The following is a 6908-nucleotide window of genomic DNA, read 5'->3' on the forward strand; positions in this document are numbered from 1 at the left end:
TTTCCCTTCCTCTCTCTCTCTCTCTCGCTCCCTCTCCGCGCACGCACTGCCTCTCGTAGCCGGCGTGTCTCCTCCTCGAGTCAATCACTGTTCCCCATGGCTCCGCACGACGACGCGTCGTTTGCGCGCGCGACCGGACGCACGTTGCGACGGACCGATCGATGGCGAGGATGACGCTCCGGGTTCTTCACCGTCACGCGGAGAACGGCGTGGTTCGCGAGACACCAGGAAGTACGTGCCGCGACGACGATACGGGGGCTCGGCGAGTGACTCGCGTCAGCGAAATGGTGTACGAGCGGGGTGCATCGGGCGCGCACTCTCTCTCCGGCGGGAGATCGAGTCTCTCTCCCGTGCGCCTTCGTCCTTGCCCTCGTCCTCGCGCGCCGCGAGTTTCCGCGTTAGGGGAGATGGCTCGGCCCTCGACGCGAATGGATTGGCGTGTTGTCCGTGGCTCGCTTCGCTACCCAGGGGCGGTACTGCCTCCGGATTGGTCGGCTCGGTGGTATTTCAGCGGAAGGAGAGGTGTTCCGGGCGGGGCCTCTCAATCTCGCGTTAGCTTCTTGTTAAGCGTCTTTCATTGTGTGTTTAAATTCGTAATTTATGATCCCGACTGAATAAAACAAGAACTTGCTGGTTCGCTCGCTCGCTCGCTTGCTCGCTCGCTCACTCGCTCGTACGCTCGCTCGCTGCCTGCCTGCCTGCTTGGCTGGCTGGCTCGTTGGTTGGCAGGCTGGCTGGCTCGCTGACTGAACCTCTCTTGGCTGAGACTGGTTCTCTAGTGTGCTCGACGACTGGCCACGACTCCGCACGACTACGGTGACACTACTGTCTCGATAACTCGCTTCCTTCCTTCCGTCGTTCCTTCACTCGCTACCTACCCATCCACCCTATCTACCATTTCCACTCTCTCTCTCTCTTTCTCTCTGCTTGTTGGTCTTCGTTCCGCTGCATTCGTCCAGCCCGCTCGACCTCCACCACCAAGTCGACGCGGCCTTTCAGCCAGTCAAGTAGACAGAGCAAATCGAGTTATTTGCTGCCGATGGTCCATTTGGTTTGTTCCTCTCTCGCCTCGCTTCGCGTATGCCGATGTACGTGTCAACGAGAATTCGGTTACTTTATCCCGATGAACCATCGCCGCGGCGCGCGGCTGACGTAACTAATGTCGGATGAACTCGCCGGCTCTCTCCGGCTGGCAGCCGACCAATGTAATGTCGGCCGCGCTTCCGGTCGCCCGCTCGCTCGCCCGTCTATTGGATCCGCGTTTTAGACTCGCCTTCGACCGTGCGGATAATTTACGGCGGTCGGTCGACTGCACTTCGCGCTGTCGGTCATTAAGCGCCGCGTAGGCGGGCTGCGCTGTCGCCTTTCCTGCCTTCTTCCCTTCTCTCGTCTGTTTCTACCTACCGTCCTCCAACCCCGCGCACGTGCTCGCTTGAAAAAGAGTGTTCCTCTCTCTCTCTCTCTCTTTCTCTGTGGACCGTTCTCTACCCTTAAACAAATTCCTCGCAAATTTCACCCCGTTCTTGGTGTGCGAGCTAAAAATTTTTAAACTCCGAGTAAGTTCCTCGGTCTCGTCTACCTCGTGAATGTAAATTTCTTGGCTTCGCGCTTTTAACCGTGGATAGCTGGGTGTGCGCTTCCTGCAGCTCGAGCCGTTGCCTCCCGGCAGTATCGAGTGAAATTTGATAAAAATCTTACTATACACACACACACGTTCCGTCCGATGTTCAACTTGCGAGATGTTTTTGTCGCGAAGTAATGTTAACGTGCACGATGATTTGATTTGGGGGAGGACTTCGTGATGCTCGGCGATCGCGGAGAGAATCGAGAATTCGTGTTATTGGCGTGTGGCACCGGGGCGAGCCCGTGTGTTCAAGCGCGATACTTGCATCGTTAAATGCGCGCGTGCCGAGATCGATCGTTTAAGAGTAATTATGCTAATGCCGGCCGATTATGATGAAGGCTCGAAATAAGCTTACAGAGTGTCATCATTACCACGTTCAAATACGTGCGTATTATTAATAATGAAACAATAATGGGTATTATTGAAACAGCATGTCGCAATAAAAGCCGGCAAGCGGGGCACAGTTGCCGATACTCGTTGCGCCGTATCAATCATAGTCGCATTAATAACTTACGGAGCAGGAAGATACGAGGCGTTACTTCCTCGAAGCGCTTTGCCACCTGTTTTTCATGCTGAAGCCTTAATTCCTCCACCCGCCTCCGAAAGAAGACCCTTTGCGCTTGTGCAATTTGAAAACTACAAGTCGGCATCGATTGTCGTATTTCTCACCTTGATACATCGAGACAAATTATACATAGTGAGAAATTTTACGTTAGAAATAGTCTACTGAAATTTTTGTGTTACTTCAACATGAGGGATATGTTAAATAATACATAATTATGTTAAATTAACATGTTGCGTGTATGTATGCGTATGAATTCATTATCACTTATACTACAGTAACACTTATTGGAGAAACGGTTCTTCTGACTATAATTTTCTTCCTGTGATGATTATAGTTAGAAATACTAAATATTTTCATCTCAGTGTATCTGTACAAAATACAAAGTATATAACACGCGATCGTCACGCAAGAACATCTTGAGACATATTGTCACAATAATCGGATCATCATTTTTTCGTTTCACGCGAAATATCTATTTCCCGTGTGCTCTCTATTTAATTACCGCGTCGATTCATACACTTTTCGAGGGACACGGACGTAAAATGGAAAAGGACCGGTCGGGGAGCGGCCTGGTATTCTCTGGCGGGAAGACCGAGCGGGATTTAAATCTATTTTATTTGACCCTGAAGAGGAGAAGGAGGGAGAGAGAAAGAAAGAGAGATAGAGAGATAGAGAGAGAGAGAGAGAGAGAGAGAGCGAGGGAATCGGTTCTTTTCATGGAGAAGCGACGTCGCGCAGGGAGAAGGAGGGGACGAGCGGACGGAAGAGGAATTCTCGGTCGTCCCTTTTTCCGTCTCGCGCTCTCGCAGGACGCGCGCTCCACGAAAATTATGTAAAACACCAAGGGCAGTCAGCACGTATTGATTCCCATCGCCGGATGTTTTACGGCGCGTATTATTTTCGTCCGGCACGTCTTCTCGCCCGTGCTGTCTCGCGCGCGTTTTCTCCTCGCGAAGGATCCGCCGTTCGATTTCAGCCGGCGTGATCTCTCGTTACGCCGCGTAACGGATCGGACCCGTCGACGACGACGAGGAAAATTATTTTTCCGACGAATGCGAACATACATATACAGACTCACACACATCCGCCCTACATTCCGCAGATGCGTAACGACGCGTAATAAAGATCCGCCGCTTCGAAACGCCGGAATGGAATTTTTCCCTTCTCTCGAATTGAAGATCGCGCGCGCATTTTTATACCTCAACGTTCGTCATCGCGATGTTTATCTTACCCCTCGCGTTTCCCGGCCCTCATAACTGTCTGGCGAATCGGTATCTTTGTATTTGACCGAATTCGTCCCCGTCCTGCGTCCTCTCGGTCTGATCTTTCCCCTTACTTTTTGCAAACGAGCAAGTCGCGCGAGCGGAAGGTCACGAGAGCGGAGTCTCTCGAAGTGCTCGACGCAGCCCGATATTCACCCCGCGAATCGAGTGGCAATAAAAGCGCTCTTATTTAAACAGACTCTCGCGGGATTATTTCGTATAATTCGCCCGATAAGCGCAATAAAACACGCCATATGCCACCGAGTGCGACCGCAACGTATTAAGTCTCCGTGTTGCTACGTTGCGGGCGTATCTATCGAATGCACTTCGCGCTTTATCAAACCGCGAAGATATGTAGTGAGGTACCGCTGTGGACACGATGGGATAAGATAAAGCGAGAGGAGGAAATAATCGGACGTTCTTCCGTTTGGATCGCTCGAACGGCGTAATCTTATGATGCGAAAAGAAGTCGTCCGATGCCATAAATCGCGCCACTATTGCGACGATATTCCGTCGCCGCGAAAACTGATCTGCCAATAACGCAATTAATCCGAAATTATCGTAGTAATTAGAAATAAACAAGACCATGGGGACTTTCTATATTTATTGTACCCTAGGACTATCTTTCTCTCGCCTGTACCAGTAATTTCGCTCAACTCTCCGTACGAGCAGGGTCAGTGGAAATTGACTCGAGTCACCAACACATCGCGACACGAATTAAATGGAAAGTAAAAATGGCGTTAGCAGTCTACTTGCTAAGCGAAAAGCATTATCGTCGCACGGTCGTCATTATCCTCGCACTTTGTTCGCTCGTGCCGCTCGAGGATTCTCCGCCGAATGTTCTCTCCGTGGGCGTTCCCGCCAGACCAAACAGTCCCGCACGCTTTTGACACCTCGCATAATCGCGTTTCGAGACACAACGCGTGCGCGGCACATAAATTCGTCGTTAAAAACTACGCCCATTATTCGCGTTCCCTTGCAGCGGAAAGTCGCTATACAAATTCGATTGCTTGTACCCCGGGCCCACCCCTTGGCCCTACCCCCTATCGCCAACACTGCCTCTCTTTCGTAAGCCCCATCGCGGACGGTTCCCCCTTCCGCCGCTCTTCCGTTATCCCTACGGTTTAGGGGTGGAATTATTATGCAGAGACCAAAGTGTCCCATAAAATCGCGCAAATTACACGCTCGGATGCGTGTCGAGCTTCATCGCGGTGATTAACTGACAATAGCGCGGCGAAAACCGGTAATTCGGAGGCGGCGAAATTAATTGGCTATTTATGCCGCGCCGGCAGGACTCTTCGCGATCGACGTCGTTTAGGGTTTTACGCGTGTATCAGCTGTCGTGGCCGTTCTAACGCGTGACGATGGGTTAATTTATCGGAAGATCACCCTCGATCAGAGGCGAATGAGAGACTGGGTGCCGAACATTTTCCTGATCGTCCGTGAAAATCGACCGTGAAGCTCGCGAGAATTCGAATTTTGATGAACGGATCACGAATATACTTGTCGCGTCAAGGAACACAGCATATGTCGTTAATAATGATAATAATAATAATGATACATTGAGAAATGAATTGGGTTGAATCTACCTGACAATGGACAACCAAACGCGTTTTGAGTGAAGAAAACGGAATTTCCGGCTGCGAGAACCTATTTTTAGTGATATCTTAATTACGAAAGTTATATAGCATCAAAAAGGTCATAACATACTAGTAATAATTTTTCGTGAGTGGAAGCTCTTCAGAGATTCTCAAGGTGACCTCCATTTTTTTTTCAATGGCACGCTATACTTTTTTATCCTTAATGCATTAGCGGATGTTCAGACGATTCCAGTTGTCTCCAGTACAAGGTGGTTCTGCATGAAATAAAAAATTAAAGCAATGATTCTTAAGACATTGGAAGCGCTCGACGTGATGTCCGGTTGCATCGCTGCAACATTACAATCGTCGAATTCCTGAAGCATGTACACTTCTCATCCTTTCCGGATTGCGTTTACATCAACTTGTGGTGAAACTCGGGAAAGTGACATTTGGCCTAGAAGTATCAATCTCAGACCACTGTGCGCCGGTGTCGTGCACGAACCGGCCACGTGGAGAACGCGTTCTTTCGGCCTGCGGGGAGTCGGACGATCGCATTTGGCGCTGAGCGCGCGGTCAGAACACGGCCCGTAAAATCCGACCTCGCATTTAGCGGTAAATAGGCGAGGTCCGCCGGAAGAAATCGCCAAAGAGCACCACGAGGTGTCCTTTTGTTATTTTCCGCGAGATACGGCGCGAGACGTCGCGGATTTAAACATTTTCATTAAATTCCTGTCCGACGTGTGAAATTCTCCCCTCCTCTCTCTCTCTCGCTCGCTCGCTCTCGATTGGAGAAAAACACAGCTTGCCCGGACAGGGGGTTAAGGAGCTGTCGCGTTTCTTGCCGCGCGCGCTGCTCATCCCCGTCGGCACCCCCGTAAACGCGAAATTAGCAGTCCGTTCGCACACCCGCTGAAAGGCATCCGCCGAAAATCTTCATCCGCACGCGGAGGAGCATCGCGCGATGGTACGCGCGGGACAGGGAACAGGAAGAAACGAGCTGCAAGCTTTCCTCCCCCCCCCCTCTCTCTCTTTCTCTTTATCTCTCTCCCTCTTTCTTTCTCCTTCTCCCCTTCGCGTTTCCGTCGCGCCGGCGCTAATTCGTATTCGCGGCACGGCCGCGCGTCGCATGATCACACCGTATGGATTCGAATCCGAGACGCATCGAAAGAAGTTCGCGACGTCGTTTCGCCGCGTAACTCAACGGACGACACGAAACTTTTTCGGCGTCCCTCCCCCCCCCCTGGGACTCCCCTCGGGCGACACCCCGACATAATACGTTTCCGTCGAAGTTTGCGAAACAAGCATCCCGGACGCGATCGCCTGCGTGACTGCGTGCGACCGGGCCGCTCGCAAATCAAACACGAATCTTTTTCTCCTCCCCCCCCCCCTCCTATATTGAATCGCGATTATTATCTCGAGAATCGCTTTCGAATGGCAGTTTGAGAGGGCCGTTGATTCTAAATTCGTTATCTCGTATGCACGATAACGCCGAGAATTCCACGCTGCAGAGAAATTATAGTTATTTTCAGCTTCACTATATATATTTCGGCAACTATATCTTTTTTATGATTTTAACCATGAAAATAGTCGAAATAATATGTGTAACATTTGATTTAACGCTGTACGTGTAGCAAACGAGAAGGAACCGTCGGGCGCTTTTCCTCGTACAAATTAACACGTGCGTACCGATGAAAGCACAGAGGCCGTTTCGCCACGACGAAATCGACCCACCGGCCGAGTCTGAATGTCCGGTCCTTTTATCGCTGTCCGCGCGTTAATTCACCGTTTGACGGAAATTTCGTCCCGCCTCATCCAGCGCGTAGCGACACGCATTCGACGGTGTACAATGCGGAAATTCTTCCGCGCGAAATACAACG

The sequence above is a fragment of the Dinoponera quadriceps genome, unplaced genomic scaffold (genome assembly GCF_001313825.1).
Source record: "Dinoponera quadriceps isolate SergipeBrazil2010 unplaced genomic scaffold, ASM131382v1 scaffold169, whole genome shotgun sequence".
Classification (NCBI taxonomy): Eukaryota; Metazoa; Arthropoda; class Insecta; order Hymenoptera; family Formicidae; genus Dinoponera; species Dinoponera quadriceps.